The sequence below is a fragment of the Pipistrellus kuhlii genome, unplaced genomic scaffold, assembly GCF_014108245.1.
Source record: "Pipistrellus kuhlii isolate mPipKuh1 unplaced genomic scaffold, mPipKuh1.p scaffold_m20_p_1, whole genome shotgun sequence".
In the NCBI taxonomy this organism is placed as follows: domain Eukaryota; kingdom Metazoa; phylum Chordata; class Mammalia; order Chiroptera; family Vespertilionidae; genus Pipistrellus; species Pipistrellus kuhlii.
This window is the reverse complement of record NW_023425404.1, coordinates 114,114,475-114,138,071: the sequence shown is the minus strand read 5'-3', so window position 1 is coordinate 114,138,071 and position 23,597 is coordinate 114,114,475. Positions and strand designations below refer to the sequence as shown.

Sequence of the window (23,597 nt, the reverse complement as noted above, 5' to 3'; positions counted from 1 at the left end):
GAAAGATCAACATAGAAAATTTACAGTAAAAAGAGAATGTGTAAGCATCATGAAGTCCCTCTGAGAGCTTCAGATTCCATTTAGAGTTCTCCAGGCTCCCTTGTATTCGAAGCTAGCCCTCTTGCCCACAGCAACCTAAGGAATGTATTACTGGTAAATTTACATGTATTATCAAGAATACAAAATGGTCCTGTTATTATGTAAGTAGCCACAGTTTAAATAGGCTGTCAGTCAGCTGCCTCCAGGCTTGAGAGCATCTAATTTGTTGGCAGACAGAATATTTCAACCTGCTTTTTCCTGTCATGTTTTTGATAAACATTATCATAAGCCAGGTGCCTTTTTGATCTGTCACCTTGTCTCGGGCACCTGCCTTATCCATCAAGTGGAGTACCTATTAAGAATTGGGAACATTTTTTCAGCAGCTGATTCTCCAAGCTAAATAAACATGCAAATTCATTTTAACTTCAACTTTCCATTATTTTTTCCAGCTGTTAATAGAGGGAACAGAGTCAGAAATGTGTTATGAATAGATGATGTGTGAGGTTGTCTTAATGAAAACCATATGTCCATGGAGATTTTTTCAGCCAACTATTATGAGAACTCTGACCGTTTTAAAATTCCCACAGCATATCCCCAAAAGTGCTATATTGTACCTAATAATTCTGAGAGATTATTTATAAATATAAAACATTGTTGTTTTTTAGAATGAGATTTTTTTTTAATGCACCTGCCAGAATCTCAGCACCTAACCATGACCTCATCTCCCTTAAATGCCCCAAACCAGGGCATTCTCCCAGAGGAGGAACTGAGCGTTCAATGCAAATACTTCTTAACATTCTTTATTTCAAAATGAATGGGAATGAGAATAATATCTATGTTTGAAGTTACTAGATTTTTTTTAAAGAAGATAATTGGTGCTTTCAACCCAGCCATTCTCTTCCCCCTAAGTACAATTCAAACTTAAATCATGTGAACTATAGATTATGCTTAAAACAAGTTTTCACTCCAAGCAAAATGAGCTCTGTGAAATGAGAACAACTTACGGCAAAGGATGAAAGGAATCAAGATATCAGGCTAGGCTGAGGTCAAGCGTCCATGTCTACACCATTATAATGATGAGACAGCTTTCTGTAAATGGAAACTCAAAAACTTGGGTGGAGGGTTCTGCTAAATGGTTAGGGGTTAACACTCTCCCTCTCCCACCCAGAGCTGGAGCTGAATGTGATAGAACCCTGATAACTTCTTCCTTTTATAACAAGCTCCTCATTGAGTGCAGACTCATAGTGAACACTGGGACAGGATCAGAGTGAACACTGTGGTATGGAAAGAAGAGCGAAGGTGCAGATTCCTGTTGAGGCAGAAGCCAAGTGTCATTTCCCAACATGCCTGCAAAGAGGCACCGGGTACACCATTTGGCAGATATTCCAAGTGCTCTGGTTCTGCAGGTCCGGCCAACCTATGTGCTGAAGAAGAATTGTGTTAGCAAATAGGAAATGTGTGTAAAGGAAAAGAATATTACACCACAGTAAATGCCACTCTGCTCTGAAGCCAGCAGAGTTTGGTCTTCTGTGGGACTGGGTAGAGGACTGAACCTTAGGGATAAAGCAGAATTCCATGAGACACTCTCTGTGCTGACTTCCTTGCCCTCTTCATTGGCCAGGTGACCTGAACTGACCAATCATTCACTGCCTCCATCTACACAAGCTATGGAATATCTGAAATGTTGCAGGCATATAGTGTTCCTGGCCTGGTCCTAGACCATAGGACTGCAGAAACAGCTGTAGGCCCAGTTCTCGGCCTCAATGTCACCAGAGAGAACACCATTGTGCCAGTGAGTAATGAGAGATGAGGTCTGCCCTGATGGCAGCAGGAATATGTAGAAGCTTCTTGGAGAAAAAGCTCTGTCCACACATTCTTCTCTGAAAAATGGCCATTCCCCAGAGGCCCTGGTGAAGGGATGGAATGTCCTTTGGCCACAGGTGGCGGGATTCAAGCTAAATATGGACCCATGATAAGCTAAGAGATTCTTTGCCTTGAGAATTTGAATCATAATCCTGAGATATGATCCTGGGCCTTGTACTTAGAGATCCAAGAAGCTGGGGCTGAAGCAGCCTTTTCCTCCCACATGCACCTTAACATATAGACAGGGAATGTCCGCCTATGGAAAAAGAGCAGAAAGAATCAAATACCCAGAAGGAAGAAGGGATAAGAGATTACCTTTGGGTCCACCACAGTGACAGGGGGGCAATTTCAGGATCTGATTTGTTTGACCCCAATAGAACCAGATGTACTTCCCAAGGTGAGGTACTTGTGTTATCTGAGGAATCATGAATGGTCTTTCTCCATTGCTAGCGAGAGTGGGGTTTTGGGAATAAGAATTTCCAGAGGCTGCCATGAGAGAATGAGATGTAGCAAAAAGCTTTATTTGCATGGAATTACATCCCTCTGTTTCTAAAGTCCCATTTCCCTTAATCCAGTCCTGGAAGAGGTGCAGCTGGAGACTCAGCAGAGCTAAATGCAAACCCAGCTTTGAAAGTTTCCATTCTGTGGTCCCGTACAGCATTAGGCTAATTACAGGCCATCAGTGCATTGTGTGGGGGGTCCACATGGCTGTGGACTATGTGGGTGAATGCATGGAAGCTGAGAGAGTATATAGCCCCTGCAACAAGAGTTCCAAGAGTTTAAACCAAGAAAAGGAACTCCTTTGTTTAGGAGTTTAAGTATCTCAAATCTTCCCACTCTTGCAAGTGGTCATGCCTACTCTGGCCAATGACCTAATCTAAGGTGTGAAAAGTGCCTTCCCTCTGTCACCTAGACTACTGGGCATGTGTCTATTCTTCCCCTTTCTAGTCCCTTCTCCCCAGGGATCTGCAGAGAATAGACTGGTGGCTTTGCAGTTTCCTGGCAAAGCTGCATAAAAGGTATGCCGACAAAATTCAGCCTTCCCTTTGCTCCTTTGCTGTTAATTAGTAACTGGATTAATTTACAACAGTATCAGTTTGACTTGACCTAGACTGAGTGAGCCAAGGGGCCCTTTAAATGAGCTAAAGCTAATAGCGCTGTGGGGGTAGGGAGAGGAAGGCTGGTCCTGGGAGCAGGTGAGTAGGGCCAGGAGGCTGGGCACTGATCTGTCAACCTTGCCGTTTCATTCCATTCATCTCCACACGCAGTCCTGGGGGGCCTCCCAGATAGGCTTCTGGCATTCCCTCATCCTGCCGGGGGCACACAGGCTCTCTTCACTGCCCAGCATAGAGGGCACAGTGTGTGGCTGAGAAGCAATCTTTTAAATCCTTGTAATAAAGCATGGCTCTTATGACCTTGGCCTCATTTATTCCAGTTTCCAACTACTGTCACTTTCATTTTCCCTAAAGAGCTCTGGAAGTGCTATCTGGTGGGAGCTTCAGAGCAATGAATCCGCTCACAGTAATCAGCCCCTCTGCGAATTCTAAGAAGCTGTTCTTTTGAACACTCTGCTGCTACTCCTTATGATGCTGCCTTGGCAGGGCTGCTTTTAAATTTTGAATATTCCTTTTCCATTTGCTATATATATATCAGTCTTTTTCTCACACTTATAAACTCCTTGAGAGCAAGGACTATATAGTGTTCCTTTTTTTAAGCCTTAATATGTGTTCACCTTGTTGCAAGAATAAGTCCTTCATGAACCAATGACAACAGGGTTCTCGGTGCTCATCGGCTGGTCAGAACACACACAGATGACTACAGCTGGCCCATTCTTTCACTCACAAGCCCCTCCTGCTCTCCACCCCAGGGCGGGACTGAACTCTAAGGCCAGCTTCTCAGCACAGGGAGAGAGGCCTTAGGGATCAAAAGACCAACCCATATTTCAGAAGAGGAAGCAAAGGCCCAGGAAATGTCACCCTCTCCACACCATGTGGCTAGTGAGTGGCTTTCTCTTTTTCTACTGGCCCCTATGGCTTTATCAAACAGGTGGCTCCCTTCTGCTTTATGATAAAGAGGTGGAAGCCAGTCTGATGGTTACCTTCCTTTACTTTTTTGGAAGCTGCGGGGAGCCTGGCTTCTGGCATGTTTCCTGCCTGTGTTGTCAGATGTTGTTAGCCTGGCCCACTCCATGTTGGCTTGGCTCCTTGTCACAGAGTCATTCCAAGCACTGACCTGAAATTACTGGGCACAGGACTTCTCAAGATTTTCTGATTTAAATCCCGTTCCTCCACAAGTTTTTTTTATCACACCCTCTAAGAAAACAGCTCCAAGATTCATAAAACACAGTAAGATCCCTTCACTTCAGCTTCTAGCCTTAATTTTTTAAATATATTTTATTGATTTTTTACAGAGAGGAAGGGAGAGGGATAGAGAACTAGAAACATCGATGAGAGAGAAACATCGACCGGCTGCCTCCTGCACACCCCCCACCGGGGATGTGCCCGCAGCCAATGTACATGCCTTTGCCTGGAATTGAACCTGGGACATTTCAGTCCACAGTCCTACACTCTATCCACTGAGCCACACCGGTTTCGGCCAGCCTTACCTTGTTAGAGTTTGTTCTGGCTGCCTGACGTCAGCCATGCCTACACCACAGCGTAACAATCAGCTCCTAGAGGTGGGTGTCACAGAACCAGTTGTTCTCCCAAGTCCAACCTCAGAAGAGGCCCATTATGCAAACAGGTACAAGACGAACAGTTTGGCAGTTTAGTTACCTCGGTTCATGGAGACTCTTGCCAGCATCCATACAGAGGAAGGAGTGTTTTAATGAGTGGGAAATGTATGTGAGCCCCTCTCAGGAAACAGGGCTCAGGATAGAGTCCCGGTTTGCGGCACCTTGGGGGTGTTTGTGAAGGAAGAGGTGGTTCTGCTTTGTCTAGACTAGAGGATAACACAATCTCTCCATCCCTCCTCCCACACTATGAGACACTTGCATTTTCATTGTCTTCTTCCAAGGCGGAAATGAGTCCTTTTCGGAGTATTCAGCGCCAGCAGAGCCCACCTCTGCAGTGATGCATAGCCATGTGACTGCAAACACGGGCTCTGAGGACAGTGATCAGAGGCCTGGGCTTCCCGCCCGACCCTCCTTCCCTAGGGTGTTTCTCCTCTATTAGCTTCCCCTCTACTAGCCCCTCACAGGGCCGTGCCTTCTGTGTGATCAACCAACCAGACTCCGGCCCTGATCACACTGAATGAAAAGTGCTGCTTTGTGTCTGTCTCTCCCACATAACCATGTATTCCTTTAGGACACAGCCTGGCTATAGTCATCGGCCCATATTATGGGATGATTCCACACATTGAATAAATGAATGAAAGGATGAATGAATGAACTCTCAGATAAGCTCTGATAAACTCTTATTAAAGTGAAAATGATCACTGGGTCCAAATGATATTCAGAATATTTGTATTCTAAAAGCCTTTCACCAAAGGAATTAGAACATTTTAAGCACCAGGCAGTTAAGAGGGAGAGGAATTTGGGGAAAATTCAGTGGCACATCATGGGCAGCCCTCAAGCCCAGAGTACAGATGATAAGGTTACACATTGTCTATAGAGTATTTAAAAGCAGTAAGAAATCTGACCAAAATCAGTTTACTTTTATTATTACTTTTTTTGTAAAATTGTATCAGCAACTTTAAACAATATCGTTGATAAAATACCCCTCCCCTTAAAAAAAATCTTTAATTGGTTTAAGTTTCAAGCAATTGCTGCAGTTTAATGCTAATATTGATAATATGTGTGTCATATGATCACATTTTTGTAACTTTATGCTTTAATATGTATTGTATTTTATATATAATTTAATTAAGAGAAATCACTGTTATATAACCGTCCTGTAATGCTAACACAGTTACACATGTTCCTTTGGAGAATAACTTTCTCCCAGTTCAGAATATCTTGTGTTTGCTTTGGGCAAAGTTCATGTCTGCAATCTCCAACGTACTACATGTTCTTGCATTTAAACAGTATGTTATAAATAAACAGTGATAGCAAAGATGGATTTGAATTTCAATCCTGTCACTCTATGTGACAACCAGGAGAGGCTTTTTAAATATTATTTAATATTTCAATTTTAAAATAGTGAAACAGTGATAACTATGCAGTATAATTTCTTGTAAGTGAAAACTTTAATTCGTACATAAAATATTTTACTGAATTTTAATGCTCTATTTTAATATACAATTTATTCAATTTAATTGATAATTGTTTTGAAGTTACACAATGAATTCTGGAAAAAACGTGATATTATTTCATAGGTGCTTAAATTATACTTTTGTAGAACTTTCTATTTTGTTACTTTATTTTTTGTACTGTAGTATTTCTTTTTAGTCTTTATTTATTTATTTCCCTGGCCTGGATATATAAGTAATGTTCACAAAAAGAGAAATTTTATGATATTTATTTTTCAGGCATTCTTCTTCTTCTTTTGATTTTATAAATGTTAAAATAGTTTTTTTGTATGAAGGAGGCAGTTTAAATATGAACCACTCCAAATGACAAATGTAAGAGAACCGAGATGGCAGCATAGGTAAATGCCAGTACTCGCCACCTCCCACACCCACATCAAAATTACAACTAAAATTCAGAAAAATTATCATTCAGAACTGCCTAAAAGCTGGCTGGTTGGAAGTCCAACAATTAAAGAAGTAAAGAGGAAAGTACATCCATCCTGGTAAGAAGGGCAGAGGCACTGAACAGGCTGGTCCGACACCCATGTGTGGCATTTTTTTAATCAGGAGAGATATCTCAGCTGTGGTGCCATCCCATGAGAAGCAAGGGGTTCCAGCCCCACACCAAACCCCCACCCCCTCCCCATCTAGATTTGCAGAGCTGGGAAGAAAAGTCCCCATAACTTCAGGCTGTAAAAACCAGCGGAGATTGTGGCTGAGTGACACAGAGGCTGCTGGAGATCCAGGCAGTTCTTTTCACAGAGTCGGTGTACAAACTTACATAGACTCACTCCCTCCAAGCTCCAGCACTGGGACAAGGACTCAGGGGAACCCAGGGACATATGGAAAGAAACTGAATTGTCTAGCATTGGAGCAAGAACTCAGGGGTGGCTTTCTCCCAGACAGGGGTGTTTGCAGGGGTCATTGTTCCTGTACTGAGACCTCCCCATCACAGAGCTGACTGACAATCATATCTGAGTTTTCATCCGCCTGGCTCACATTATTGGATCTATCCTGGTGATTCCTTGATACCCTGCTCCATCCAATTTGCAGCCCAACTCAAGCTGTTCACAGTGGCTTTTCCATATGAATTGACAGTCTTGGCTCAGTCTTCAAAATTTCCTTAAATCTCTCAAATGAACAGCAGCTAGCATCAGCATGCCTCATATCTATCAAGAGGCCCAAGCAGCTTGGCCTCACCTGAACCCTTCCAACCCCAACACAAGTAGCAGCTATCAGAAGACCGCTCTGTAGCTCTTGCCAGGTGGCATCTGGCAGTGGCTGACTTTGCACCTCTCAGGAGGCTCCAGAGCCAGTGCTCCCAGTGGACAGCTTCAGACCATAGCAGATCACAGCTCTGCACATCAATGAGCAACACACTCAATAAGCACCAAACCCCACTGAAGCAAATCCTCTCCAGAAGAGTGTCTCCTGCACAGCAGCTCTTCTACTGTAGTCACAGTGGTTCTCACAGCAAATTGGCCTGGAGGTACAATCCTTTCAGTGATGACAACAACAATCAAGGCCCAACTACTGTGCACACAGCCCACTCTTGGGCACACCTAGAGTGCCCAGCTCAGGTGACTATATGCATTACCTATGGACACAGATAATAGGGTTGTGAAGACCTGGGGTGGGATGGGAACCAGATGGAGGGGGCTGTGGGGAGAAAAGCAGAGACATCTATAATACTATCAACAATAACAATTTTTTAAAAATAACCCATGAATGAACTGAAGTGATTCATACTTTAAAAAAAATTTTTTTTAATTAAAAAAAAAATAAAAATAAAAAGTCAAATATACCAGTAATGTCACTGGGGAAAACCAGGGCACTAAAATCATCCATTAAGCAATGCTCCCACTCAGACCATCTCTGCCCTATAATCTTATTTTACACTAGAGGCCCAGTGCACAAAATTCGTGCATGGGAAGGGTCCCTAGGCCTGGCCAACAATGGTGCTACCAGTAGGGTGATTGGAGGGGCTCCTGCTGGCACCTGCCTTGGCTGACGTGGGGCCTGTGCAGTCTGGAGGCAGCTCCTGCATTGAGCATATGTTTCCTGATGGTCAGTGCATGTCATAGGAACCAGTCGTCCCATAGTTCAATCGATTTGCATATAAGCCTTTTATTATATAGGATGTTTACTTCCTTCATAACATTTCTCACTATCTGAAATTCTTCTTTCCTCCTCCTCTTTCTCTCCTTTCTCTCTCTCTCTCTCTCTCTCTCTCTCTCTCTCTCTCTCTCTCTCTCTCTCTCCCTCCCTCCCTCCCTCCCTCCCTCCTCCAATTTGAATATGACCTCAGGAGAACAGAAACTGTGTTTGTCTTTGCAATGTAAAGAACATTTTTTGGATTATTTACTAATTAAACAACATATATCTAAGGCAGATTTCTATTCCAGTCTGGAAATGCTGACCCTCTTTATGATACTTGGAGCCAGAGTAGGTTGACCTTCCCCTGTAGGCTGCCAATGTTCTGCACCCTTTAATTAAGTCACTATTTTTGGTCAGTGGTGCTATGATATTTCAAGTTAAGTTATTAAGGGCAACATACCTTTGCTTTTCCATCTTCATCTACTCCCTTCAAAAAGAGTACAAAAAAATCTTTTAAAAGTTCAGGTGTGAAAAGTCCCCAGAGGAAGAAAAATGCCCCCAAAGTAATTATAAAAATCTGTTCCACAGTGTGAACAATTCTTTTCAATTAACATTAGCAAGTGTTAACGGTATTTGCTTCTTGGTCATTTTAACAGTTTATTATGGGGTTCTTGGGAGAGAAAGAATCTTCAAGACATAAAGACATAGAAAGACAGAGTTCCAGGCTCTGCGATTTGCTCTCCAAGCTATCAGTGGGAGTAGAAAGGACCATGGGTAGCTTTTCATAGCACTCTTAAGGTGAGGTTGGCAGCAAGACCCTGGGTTTGACAATCACTGATTACTTCCTCTCCACATGCCCACATTCAATCAATCTCCATTTCTTACAGATTAAACTCCAAACTCTTTCTCAAATCTAACCCTTACTATCCATTTATTAATCAACAGACTTTTGGTTTTCCTGACTTCAATATTGTTCCCAATCCTCAATCCATTCTACCTAAGGCTCCAATAGCTCCTCTTTGCCTAGAAAGGAAGGTTCAAACTCTTTAATGAGATAAAAAGGCTCTCCAGGATGCCACTGCCTTTTTCTTGTCCCTCATGTTGCACTTAATGAACCCAACTCTTGTTCTCTGAACACTTGGTGAGGTTTTTCACCTCTGTGTCTGTAAAGGTCGACTTTATGCTCATAATGCCTTTACCCAGCCTTCTATTATCTGGCTGATTCCTACTCTCCTTTTAAAACTCAGTTTAACTGTCCACTCCTCCTTGGAAACACTCCTCACCCATTCAGAATTAGGTTCTGCCTTTCCCGAAGATTTTTCTGTTGTTCTCTGTATGCTGTCCAATAGCAACAATGTGTATTAGGACTTATTAACCTTATTAGATGGTGGAATTCCTAAGGTCAGAAACCATATCTTATTCATCTTTATCTTAATGTCTAGAACAGTGCCTGGCACATAGTATTTAATGAGTGCTTATTGAATAAATTAAGTAAATGAACATGGGAATGACAAAATGGTTTTTTCAACTTAAGTATATATCAGAAAAATCTAAAAGTAAGTTATATTTATTATGCAGTTGAGGAAGTGCAACTTCCTCATAGGAGCATGAGATCACCCTGGTCATTTTAGGGAAAGTTCGCCCAACAGCAAGCCCAACCCCTCCTAGCCTGGCTTTCTCAAATGCCAAGAAGAGACTCCTTGCCCCAACTTGTGCATGGAGGATGTTTTTCTCCAGGGTTGCTTGCTTAGCACTTCTCATGGGCACTGAAATAACTTTTTACTGGGTCTGTTTGCACCTAAGTTCAGAGCAAAAATAGAGACAAATGAGCTAAAGACAGGAATTGTTTGGGAATTTACTGAAATCATAATCTTGATCTGCAAACCTTCTAGGAATATCTATGTGATTCCAAGACATTAACATTATCTGTTTCTGGGGAGAGCTTTTCCAACCTATATACATCCCATGTCTTCCTTCAGTCCCATTAGCTATCCTCCTCCTCCCTACCCCCACTTCTATACTTACTTGACTCTGAGAGGTTCTCAAGGTTAAGAACATATATTTCCTTATATTTTTTATTGATTTCAGAGATAGGAAAAGAGAGGGAGAGAAATACAAAACATCAATGATGAGAGAATCATTGACTGGCTGCCTCCTATGCATCCCCTCCTGGGGATTGAACCTGCATCCTGGGCAAGAACATATATTTTGACAAAGCTTCCCAATACTCAAATATGTCTCAGCCTCACCCTGCCAAACACAACCCACTTGGGCAGCTGATCAGACTATCCCTCCACTCATGAAGTGTTGATGCTATGGTCAGAGCAGAGGCAGCAAAATTTTTCCAGGACTGGATACCATACTTTACCTCTTATACAGGTCAGGCAGCATTTCTGTAGCGTTTCTCTAAGAAAATAATAAGAATTAGGAAGAAATAACATCATGGATCTTTGGAAAGGACACTATTAGATGCTACAAGAAAATGTGAATTAGAGCCCTACTGGTGAGGCCTAGTGGTTAAGTGTTAACCCATGAACCAGGAGATCATGATTCAATTCCCCTTCAGGGCACATGCCCAGGTTGTGGAGTTAATCCCCAGTAGGGGGTGTGCAGGAGGCAGCCAATCAATGATTTTCTTTCATCACTGATGTTTCTATCTCTTTATCCCTCTCCCTTTCTCTCTCTGAAATCAATAGAAACATTGATTTAGAGAATTTCACACCAATGAGAACAGACTTGTCTTCTGTGATTGCATAGCCCCAAATAGGTTTTCTCCTGGTCAGGACCATGCCAAGAATATGCCTTGTAGCAACTAGCCTGCAGCATGTGGTAAGGGCACACTTTTAATCTTTAATGAAGGTACCCAAAGGCAGAGGGGAAGGAAGGGAAACAGAATAGTGATAGCAACTGCCACCCGTACTCCTTTAATAAGGTTGAGATTAGAAGAAAATAGTGCAAACAGCATAAAAGAACAAAGCTATTGTAGACAGGCATTGCCCTCATAACAATCCTAGTGCCTCTGAATGTCTAGAAACTTAGCTAGCAAGATGTTTCAAGAATATCCCAGACCTCTCATAAAAACAAACAAAACTTTTTATTTGTTAGTCATTTATTTACTTTACAAACATTTATTGTATATAGTAGGCCAAGCAGCTGGCTAAGAGACTGTGTTCCTTTTGTTTACTATTATATTCCTAACACTTAGTATAGAAATAGGCATACAGTAGATGCCCCATAGAATGTCCAAATAAATTTAAATGAAGAACTGAGGGGTTTTCCAGACATTTTGGCAGTGAAATTTGTAAAAATAAATAAATTAATTAATTAATTAATTAAATTTTTAAAAATTATTTTTTAAAATTCATTCAAGCCCCTGGGGATGGTCTTAAAGGCATATTAAATGAGCAAACATCTATGTAAGAAAATCTATAAAAATTCCATAAGAAAATGCCTGTCCCCTCCCAATTCAGCAAGGCTGGGACTCTCCTCCACACTGGGAAGACAAGAACACAAGGCTTCCTCTCCCCCAGCTGCAAATTGGAGGGCTTGTTTCCTAGGAGGAGCAGGACATAAACATTTCTCATTCTGCCTCAACTCCCTGCTTCTGAGGCCAAGTTGTAGGCAAGAGACTGGAGCTCCTTTAAGCTACCTGTGGAAGGCAGGCATTACCTTCAGGGCAGTGTTTCTGAGAATACCGGGTCCTCCATCACTCCTAGCCCGGCTTGTGAGGAGTGGTCCTACACTAGGAGAGGCACTCTAAGAACACCTCAGACTACTGCTCCCTAACCCCCTCAATTCCACCACCCCATTCACCCAGTGCTCAACTCCCAAAGTGGAGGGTCCCATTCATGAAAAAGGGTGTATTGTTCCTACTCCCAGCTCCAGAGCCCTGGCCCAGAGATTTTGTCTGGGGACAAACAGGTCATAAAACAGCTCCTAATGTCTTCCCAAATGAACTAGATTCATTGGCAACAGAGTGTAGAGAATTTTAATGGATGTTGTGGTTGGAAAATTAAGAGGTTTGTGGATTTTGGTGAAGATAGAGGTTAAACTGTTGGCTGGCCAATTTTCTGAAGACAGTTGAGATAGGAGATGTGGGCAGACTCCTCAAAGGGTCAGAAGAAAGATTAAACAGTGACCACAGGAACTCTTCCTTCAAGGGAACCTGAATATAATTGGATTTTTCTATAGAGCACTTTATGTCTCTAGGATATTGTGGAAAACAATAGAGCAATTACTCATCCAGCAATAGTGAAGTCTAACAGCTGGGAGTGGTCAGGGAAAAAGAAGACTAAAGCCCTACTCAATCCACTCTCATCCCAGGTGACTGTGGGCAAACCCAAAGCTGTGCTTCCCTCAGAAGCTTAGACTTAGAAGCTTAACACTGTGTTTATATTTTGGTGGAGGGAGAAGTAGGAAGGTGGAGGTAGTAAGAAGAGGAGTGAGACTACTCAATAATCCAACCAGTCACTAAAAAACTAAACAAGCAAATGCCGTGTCTCCCCGAAAATAAGACATTCTCCAAAAATAAGACCTACTTACAGGTTTCCTTCTGAGTGAAATATAAGGCCTCCCCCTGAAAATAAGCCCCCCCCCCCAGGCTAAACATGAGAGATTTGGTCCACTGATTCTGAAAGAAATGGAGTCACAAGAAATTCACCGGGAAATTCAGGAATTGGATTGTTATGATGATGTTCCAGAAGATGATGACATGATTGTCACTGAATAAATGAGTAAATTCTTGATACTGTAGGATTCATAGTTTGTCTGGTTTGTGTTGACAACTACCGTACTACCATACCGTATACAGGTAATAAATTTCCTTTATTTTCATTTAACAATAAATGTGTATCGTATTCTTTTTCATGAAAAATAAGACATCCCCTGAAAAATAAGTCCTAGCCCATCTTTGGGAGCAAACTTTTATAAGACACTGTCTTATTTTCTTGGAAACAGGGTAATAATAACAAGCTTTAGGGTGGAGAGGGAAGAAGTATGTTCAGTTTCCAACAAAAAATCACAAGACATGCAAAGAAATAGAAAGTATTACTCATATGCTGGACAGAGAATGGACACAGCCAGTGAGAGCAAACAGATGGTAGAAATAACAGAAAAAGACTTCAAACTTGACATAATAAATCCGTTGAAAGTACAAAAGGAAGCCATGACTTAAAAAGTAAAAAAAGAAAGGTTTGGTGAAAATAGAAAATACCAATAAAGGGAGATATCAAATAATATATGAATGAATAAATCTATATACTATATAAAAGTCTAAGTGGCCATTAGGACCAGTTGACCAAATGCCTGGTCTGCCAGTCACTATGATGATGCACTAACCACCAGAGGGCAGACGCTAAATGCAGGAGGTGCCCCCTGGTGGTCAGTGTGCTCCCACAGCAACTGCCCATGGCCAGCCAACCTCCCTCCTGTGGTCTGGCCCCCCAGCCAGCCAGCCAACCCCCTGCAGCCCCTCCCCCTACCTGGCCTGCTGCACTCAGGCCAGCCAAGCCCAGGGACCCCACCCATGCATGAATTTGTGCACCAGGCCTCTAGTAAAAGAATAAAAATATTTCACAGCAGATCTACTCCTAATGTTTTCAGACACTAGGATAAAAGTAAAAATGGAGGATTGTCTACTATATGTCTAAATATTTAAAATATTTAAATAAGGTTCTCTTACATCAACTGCTTAAGAGCTGTGCAGTCTCTCCCCTTCCTCTCCCTATCCCCTTGGCAGCCACAAAACAGCAACCATGCATGAGTGCACTTCCATCCTTGTTGGCCAAGCTGGTGTCCAGATTGGCAATGCCTCCTGGAAGCTCTACTGCCTGGAACATGACAGCCAGTCCAATGACAAGATGCCACGTGACAAGACCACTGAAAGGGAAATGACTCCTTTAACACCTTCCTCAGTGAGACAGGTGCTGGCAACAGGTGCCCAGAGCAGTGTTTGTAGGTCTGGAACCCAGAGTCATTGATGAAGTTCACACTGGTACCTACCGCCAGCTCTTCCACCCTGAGCAGCTCATTACAGGCAAGGAAGATGTTGCCAATAACTATGCCCATGGACACTACACATCAGCAAGAAGAGCACTGGCCTTGTCTTAAACTGAATTCAGAAACCCGCTGCCTAGTACACAGGTGTTCAGGGCTTCTTGGTTTTCCACAGCTTTGGTTGGGGAACTGGTCTGGCCTCACCTCCTTGCTGATGGAATGCCTCCATGACTGGAAGCCCAAGCTGGAGTTCTCCATTCACCTAGCCCTGCAGGTTTGGAAAGCTGTAGTTGAGCCCTAAAACTTCATCCTCACTACCCTGGAGCATTCTGATTATACCTTCATGGTTGACAACAAAACCATCTATGACATCTGTTGTAGAAACCTCAATATTAAGTGCTCACTACACTAATCTAAATAGGATAATAAATCAATCTGTATCCTCCATCACTGCTTCTCTCAGGTTTGATGGAGCCTTGGATGTTAATCTGACTGAATTCCAGACCAACCTGGTGCCCTATCCCCACATCCACTTCTCTCTGCCACATGTTCCCCTGTCATCTCTGCTGAGAAAGCCCACCATGAACAGCTTTCTGTAGCAGAGATCACCAATGAGTGCTCTGAGCCAGCCAACTGGGTGGCTCACCAATGAGTGTCCCTTGCCACAGTAAATACAGGGTTTGCTGCCTATTGTAACCTGGTGACATGGTTTCCAGAGATGTCAGTGCTGCCATTGCCACTCTCAAGGCTAAGCACAACATCCAGTTTGTGGATTTGTACACTATTGGCTTCAAAGTTGGCACTAATTACCAGCCTCCCACTGTAGCACCTGGTGGAGACCTGGCCAAAGTACAGAGAGCTCTGAGCATCCTGGGCAACACCACAACTGGTGCTGATGCCTGGGCTCGCCTGGACCACGAGTTTGACCCGAGGTGTGCCCAGCATGCACGTGTCCCCTCGCACATGGATGAGGGCATGGAGGAAGGAGGGTTTTCTGAGGCCTGTGAGGACATGGATGCTCTTGAAAAGGATTACGAGGAGGTTGGTGTGGATTCTGTTGAAGGAGACGGTAAGGAAGAAGGAGAGGAATACCAAGGTTAAATTGTCACAATGGTGTTGCTTTTACAGGGAAGTTAATCTGTTTTAAACATTGCAAATCATAGGGCTATGCTTTAAAACACTGTTTTTTGGCCCTGGCCACTGTGACTCACATGTGTGAGCACTGTCCTGTGCACTGAAAGAGGTCACTGTTTTGATTCCAGATCAGGGCACAACCGATCAATGTTTCTCTTTCAAATCTATGTTTCTCTCTCTCTTTCTCTCTCTCCTTTCCCTTCCTCTCTTTCTAAAATCAATAAAAATCATATTTTAAATAAACAGCAAACCATGATGCTTTGTACAGACCCACACTGTTCATTTCTCTAATGGATTAACAAACTGTTTAAAAATGTTTTATCCTGCCGAAACCTGTTTGGCTCAATGGTAGAGCATCGGTCTGCAGACTGAAAGGTCCCAGGTTCGATTCCGGTCAAGGGCACGTACATTGGTTGCAGGCACATCCCCAGAAGGGGGTGTGCAGGAGGCAGCAGGTCGATGATTCTCTCTCTTCGATGTTTCTAGCTCTCTATCTCTCTCCCTTCCTCTCTGTAAAAAATCAATAAATATATATATTTTTTTAAATTATTAAAAATGTTTTATCCTCGCTCTTTGAAAAGTGTACTTGATAATGACATAGATATTTGAAGTATAATTGTGAACAATGCAGCTCACCAAGCTCTATCTCCCAACTTCCTATGGGCCACTGGAAGTACATCAGTCCTCAGACCCAGGAAAGAGGCCTGTGCAAGCCCTGTAAGTGAGCTCAGAGCCACTGGAGCAGGAATCTCTGGGTTTCAGGCATCCAAGAACCTGGTCTAGATAAGAACAGCCGTTCTTAAACTCAAGCAGTCCTCAGCATCATCGAGAGGGCTGTTAAAACACTGATTGCTGGTCATAACCCTCAGAGGTTTTGATTCAGTATTCTGAGCTAGAGTCCAAGCCTTTGCATTTCTAACGAACTCTTATATGATGTGATGCTGATTGTTTTGGAAACCACATTCTGAGAACCAATAGTCTTGGAAGGAGAGGGTCCACAGGCTCTGGATGGACAGTTTCATTGTTCTTTGGGGAGAGCCTCAGCTGGAGAAGAGCTGGAGCAGAGTCTTCTTTACCACAGGGCCACTTGGTGGCAGCAGAAGGTATACCGGGCAGTGTAGGACAGTGCAGGAGATAATACATAAGTGGGTTTCAGCACTTCTGAATGCAGCATTCTTCAATCATTTGATCAGGACACAGATCAGCCACTTTACTCCAAGTCTAAGTGTGCCAGGGGCACAAGGATGCTCTCATTCCTTCTATCACCAGTCATGGGATAGCACAACAGCAGGGTCAACTGAGGTTCCACAGAGAACAGAGATCACTTTGTTTGCTTTGAAAATGCTAACTAAAGTTATTTGATCACTGAACCTTTTTCTTGAGTATCATCTATTAGCATCACATGCAAGTATTTTGGGACACACAATACTACCCTGTTCTAACAGGAAGTTCAACCACCTCACTCATCAAACTATGAAAAAGGTAACCAAGTAATCAAAGAAAATATTTATTTCCTTTTAAGAGTTATCAAAGGACTAAACTGTGAACAGCAGAAGAAAAACCTAAAAACAAGATGACATTGTTAAATCAGTGCCATTGTCTTTACATAAAGAGGCAGAAAATTTGTTCTGTAGGCATTCAAATAAACTCCATCCTGGCTAATTGCATTTTTTTATCCAACAGATTGATTTTATGATACAATATACAGCTATAGTCATACATTATATTGGGCACATCAGAGCAAGAGTAAAAAAACATAAAATAAAGGTCATGCATTCTTTCTATAGGACTGCCATGACCAAGGTTTCAAAACACCAAGCCATGAACAAGCTGAAAATAAGCTAGTCAGCATCAATGGGCCCCTACCCACAGCAGACTTTCCCATCTTGAACTTCTTTTCCTTCCATGTTGGTCAAGAGGTCAACATTAGCCTTCTTATTTTCCAAAGCAAGAGCCAGCACACAAAGGAAGTGACTTTCTCAAGGCCACAGAGTGTGTCTCCATCTGGCCCCTGGATGACCATCTCTCCCCGGCAGCATGGAGGTTTTGTGTGCCAGAAGGTGAAGGGTTAACGTGCAATTTAGCCTCTTGAAATAACCCCCCTGAATTCACTCAAGGACATCCTTTAAATTCCTTTCCTCCAGCACTTTGTTTGCAAGTCCATAAATAGCTCCTCTTCAAACACATATGAAAGCCCAACCTAATAAAAGAGGCAAAACTGTTTCTGGGCTGAAGTGCTTATTGTATTTGCACAGGTCAGAGCTATGGTGTTCACTCTGATCTCAGTAAATTCCAGTACAGCTGGCTCATTCTTGAGATTCCCATGAAATAGGGACATTTTCTCCCCCACTGCCACTGCATGCTAGAAGGCTGCCTGTTCTCCAGGAAGTACAGATCGAGATACTCAGATGCCCTGTTTGTAACAGCAATGGAACATTAGGGGTCACTTCAGTTACCATTTAGAAAAAGAAATGCTTTTTTGTTGGAAATGCTGCTTTGTTGTTGGAACTCGCCCTAGATCACTAGCAAACAGTAATGGTGGATGGCAGAGGAAAGGAATCCTACTTTAGGTTGCTCTCTGAGGAAAAGCTAAATGCTGTTTTTTCATGCCAACTTAATACAGGATGAGCTGCTTACAAGTCATCTGATTCAATCCTCTAATCCTAATATATAAAAATCCAGGGGCCATCATGACCAAAACAACCAGATAGATGACTGAACACATGCTGCATGAGACGACCAGGCCAGCAGGGGGGGTTAGTGAGGGATGACCAAATGACTGAACAACAGGCTGTGTGGGGTGACCAGGCCGGTGGGGGAGAGGGGCAATTGGGATGATCAGGCTGGCGGGGAGGGGAGGGGCGGGGGAGTTAGGGGCAACCAGGCCAGGATGGGGGCAGTTTGGGGTGAGCAGGCCATCAAGGGATGGGGGAGTTAGGAGCAACCAAGCCAGCAGAGGGAGGCAGTTGGGGTGACCAGGCCAGCAGAAAGGGGTGGTTAGGGGTGATCAGGCTGTTAGCGGGGGAGCATTTGAGGGCAATCAGGTGGGCAGGCAGATGAGCAGTTAGGACCCAGTGGTCCTGGATTGAGAGAGCGATGTCCAACTTCCAATTTAAACCGGCAGTTAAACAGCCCCTGAGGGGTCCCAGACTGGAGAGCCTGCAGGCTGGGCTGAGGGGACCCCCAACCCCCCATGCACGAATTTCATGCACCAGGCCTCTAGTTGAACAAATAAAAAAATCTAGACCTGAGTATTTGAGCAGCTTGCCTTAGGTAGGTAGTAGATAGGTAGGTAGGTTGGTGGGAGGGTGTTAGGTGAGAGGTAGGTAGGAAGTAGGGAAGTAGATAGATAGAAGGTAGGCAGATGGGTAGACAGGAGGTAGAGAGGTAAGAAGTAGGGAAGGAGGTATGTAGCTGGTAAGAAGCTGGTAAGAAGTAGGTAGGTGGGTACTCTGTCAGGAACCAGGTCACCTCATCTGGCCATAGACTTCTTTACATACACATAACAAGATCAATAAAGAATTGGACAATTCTTGTATGAAAGCTTCTCAATTTATTCTTAAAATAGCAATTTGGCTATCTGAGATAATTAGCTAAACTATGAAAAAGAATGTCTTCAAGGCTTTGGAGCTCCTAATAATTTGTCAGTAACTCCTGTAATAACCTCTTATTTTTTCTCAATGTTCCTAAACTTTTACATTTACAAAAGGGGGGGGGGGGAGTAATTTTATGACTTTTTCCAGTAGTTTGTATGACTTTCTCAGGTTCCCAGCTGCTTTATTCTGGACTCTGTACATATTATCAATAGCTTTTGCTCATGACACAGCATAGCAAGTTTATAACACTGGTGAAAAAAACACACAACTCAGTAGATTACTGAGTTAATTAAAAGAAAAAAAGCCTGGGACACTTCCCTGAAGGAAAAAAATATATATTCCCTGATGTCTTGTGGCAGCAGCAGACACAGATGGCCTGTTAGAGACAATAACTTTTCCACAGTGGGAAGAGTCACCTTCGGAAACACAGCTCCCATTATTTCAGGAGGGCATTTGAGGACATGGGTTCTTGGCTTAAGGACCTTGCCCAGCAGAATTAGCCTATTTGCTTAGTGCTGACATCCACTAGAGGGAGTCAGGGTCCTTCTTTGGAAAACTATGGGGAAGGAAAAAAGACAAAAACAAAATGACCCAAACCTGTAGTTCTCTGAAATACAAACAGAAGGATGGGCTGGGAGAGAGTAAAGTGTCACTTCTGCCTCAGACATGTCTCTCTTTGGAGAACACTTAATTCATGATCTAGCTCTTCCTTCAGCACATAGTTAGTGACTACATGATATTATGTCTAAAGTAGACAATGGGAACACTCACTCAACATCAACACACACAGGAAGGCCAGCCTTACAGACATTTTGGAGTGATATGTGGGGAAGAAGAAGCTAAGAACTTGTGATTTTTATTTACTAGTGGGGCTCAACTGTCACCTCATGTTCAACTGACCTCAGTGATAACCTAAGCATGTGTAACAAGTCCATCGCAATTGCTTCATCTCTTTCTGACTTTGGCCAAATTCAAAGGTAGTCAAGCTTGTAAGCAAGCAAATTAAGCAAGATCCCTTTTCCCCCTAAAAATTATAAGTCTTCCCTATAACCAATTCCTGCAATTTAGTGTTAAAGAGACAGCAGGCTGCATGGGGCAACCAGGCCAGTGGGGGTACCGTGAGGGGTGACCAGGCTGGCAGGGGGGCAGTAAGAGGTGTCCAGGCTGGTGTGGGGGGCAGTTGGCAGTGACCAGACCAGCAGAGGGAGGCAGTTGAGGGTGATTGTGGGGAGGGGGGAGCAGTTGGGAGCAATTAGGCTGGCAGAAGGGCAGTGAAGGATAACTATGCCGGGGGGCGGGGGGGAGTTGGGGGTAACCAGGCTGGCAGGGAGGGGGCAGTCAGGGGTGACCAGGCAGTCAGGCAGGTGAGTGATTAGGAGTCAATGGTCAGGCAGTCAGACATCCCCGAAGGTGTCCTGGATTGGAAAAGGGTGCAGGCTAGGCTGAGGAAGCCCCCTTTTCCCCATGCATGAATTTCATGCACCAGGCCTCTAGTACTACATAAAAGAGAGATTGGATAGCTCTACAGTACCAAGGGAACGGTAGAATAATCATGATGAAACCATATGAATGCTATATGATGACTCCTTTAAAATCATGATTTAATAATAGTTTTAATGATGATTACAAGTTTCTGTTAAGTAAAATATAGCATATTATGGATGTGTTATATCAAAATTATCTTTTTAATTTAAAAAACAAATCTCCAAAATGCTTCAACCCATATCTCTGAAAGAAAGTTACAAATGGACTTTAGCTTCTGTCTTAATTTTTGTATTTTCAAAAAACACTTATTTAGCCGAAATCAGTTTTGCTCAGTGGATAGAGTGTCAGCCTGAGGACTGAAAGGTTCAATTCCGGTCAAGGGCATGTACCTTGATTGCAGGTACATCCCTGGTGGGGGGGTGCAATAGGCAGCTGATCGATGATTCTCTCTCATCAATGTTTCTAACTCTCTATCCCTCTCTCTTCCTCTCTGTAAAAAAATCAATAAAATATATTTTTTAAAAACTTGTTTCTATGAATACTTACTAATTTTATAATCACAAAGAATTTATCTTATATGCTATTATTCCTGAGAAAAGCTTACTTTTTGTAATTGTCAAAAGGGAGATTTAAGCTGCTAACCAAGGAAAAGGAGAATGCTGGCTGACATGGAGAGAGGAGAGGAAGTGAATGGAACACTGAGGAACAGGTGGTGTTAGGGTATTAAGGATTCATTTCACCTGCCTCCCTGGTAGAGGGTAGCATTGGACCCAGCTAATCACTGCTCTCCAGGATCAGAAAAAAAAAAGAGAAAAAAATATGATTGAAGACATTACCTAATGAAAACAAGCCCTTTCAATTGAGACAAATTAATATATGGACTTTGAGATATTTGCTGGATGGCTTTGTGAGACAGAGAAATCAGAAAAATTGGTTGTCATTTAACGTTTTATTCTGCTTAGCTCAATGCACATTGATTATGAATGTCCCAAATAATGTTTAACAAGCTCTAAATGGTTCTCTGTATTTCATAGGATTCATTTGGTCATTTTCAAATGTCTACTAATGGCTGTATTTTATACATAGAAAGACGTATACCATGGAGTTGATATATTTGGCATGAAGAAAAGGAACATTACTTGGTAAAGTGATATTAGCAGGAAAATAGCACCTGGCTAAGGGAATATTTCAAACATATGTTATTATTTGAAAGAAAGCTTGGAGGTGTCACTTTGAGGTGCAGGAAGTCCTTCTTTGAGCTCATTTCTTTTCAGGGTATGGGCAATCCAGAAAGAAATGTCTGGAAGAAGAATGGTTTGAGGAGAAGTAAGAAAACTAAACTGGCTGACTAAGAATATCTGAAAACATGCATATTCGACAGCTAAGATTTCGCTATCAAATCACGGAAGTCTAAGTAACAATTGTACCAGCTATTTTACCAGTCCTGTGGGTCTCATCTGGCTGTATGGAATGAAAAAAGGTTGTCAGGGTCTGAAATATGGTGAATGGGAAGAGGAAGATTGTGAAAATTGGGGGAATGACTAAATATTTATCAATGAACAGACCTGCAAAGCTAATGAGATTAAATAATCAAAGATTATAAGTGATGAGTAAAAAAAATACTTGGAGAAAGTTGTAGAAGACAGAGAGTTCTACCATATATGTCAGAAGGTCTGTCAGCTTAGTAAGGATTGGTGCTATCCAAGGATGAATCCTTAAAGCCAATGTCCTCCTCACATTGCCTCGAGCCACGGCCCACACCGTGGAGGAAATGGAACCCGTAAAATTGATCATTTTGGCCAGGTAGCTTAATCTCTAGACTTTGAACTTGTAAATGTGCCTATGTTGCTCTACAACTTTCTTATCTCTTTGTGGTGGATCTTGTTTATCTGCCTATACTTGAAATTGTAAATGATTAACTGCTAGGAACTAAATGTCTAATCCGTTTGGCAGTTTCCCCAAACAGATACTTTCCCTCAACAGCCAATATTCTACTGGGTTGTTGTTGTTTTTTCCAGAGAAACTTTTCTTTCAAATTGTAAGAATGGTCCCTTTGGAAAGTGCATTTTTATTTTATTTATAATTTCTTCAGCTCAAAGAAGTGCTGTCTGTGTTGTTGCTTCAGGGTAAGGCATAACAGCCTTGCCACAGTGCCTTGGTGCAATTATCAGCCTCCCTGGAGGCTGGTTGAGGAAGCAGTGTGCAGCCAGGTAAAGAGAGAGCCACCAGAAGGCGCTTTCCCTGGGGAAAGAAAAAAGACAATTCAGACACTGTGAGACGGGAAAAACAACTATCCTTCATGTGCCTGGCACCCCAGGGAATGGGAGCTTTAGCAATCACAGTACAGTAACTAGGAACTGTATGATGGGTTCTCTGTGAAGAGATCTCAATATTTTTGTAAGCATATAGCAGAATCAGAGACCCAAATAGATGGTATTAAGCCATTTTCTATGTCTATGTCCATACTTAGCAGGGACAACCTCTTCCCAGCGATTCCTAGATTACAACAAATGTTCCTAATAGCACACCTTCAAACTAAGATGACCCAAAGGCAAAGGAAAAGGCAGAAACTGGAATTAGTTCCAAACAACAAAAATAACATAAATAAACTCAGAAGAAATTCTACTTAAATGAAGGCTTCAGAGGCATAGAATTCCTTAAATAAGAAGTGAAGAGTATAAGAGAAAAACTGAAAAATGCAAACATAGCTCAGGTTTTCTAGCAGAGCCTAAATGGGGATTCTTATTCTAGTGATTTATTATCACTGTGCTCTCCAGACAGGGGAGTGTGGGGAAGAATAGGTCTGGGGATGGGAAGCTAAGCAGGAATCCAGTCTTAACAAGAGACCAGCTTCATATGGTTCCCGTGGGACACCCTGGAGCACAGGTTGTACCACCTTGAACTGAAGGGGCTGCTCTGTGCCCATCAGTCATATGCCAGGGTCTATTGGTAGGCTGCATAAGGATCCCAGGGTGGGGAGGGTGACTGGAAGATTCTCCAGAATGGGGGCAGCTGTGAGCTCTAAGTATTAATAGCTACAAGATGGGTGCACTGGTTAGTAAATATTATCTGGGTGAGGCACCAATGGCATCTGCTATACCAAGCAAGTATTATATGGTAAGTACAGCATCAGGCCAGGGCCTGCTTCACCGAGCAAGACCT

The 23,597-nt window shown here is 42.7% G+C and overlaps 1 pseudogene; it reads left to right on the top strand.

Moving 5' to 3' along the window:
• The first annotated feature begins 13,933 nt into the window (after nt 1-13,933).
• LOC118731517 lies at nt 13,934-15,347 on the top strand (annotated as a pseudogene).
• Nucleotides 15,348-23,597: the final 8,250 nt, after the last annotated feature.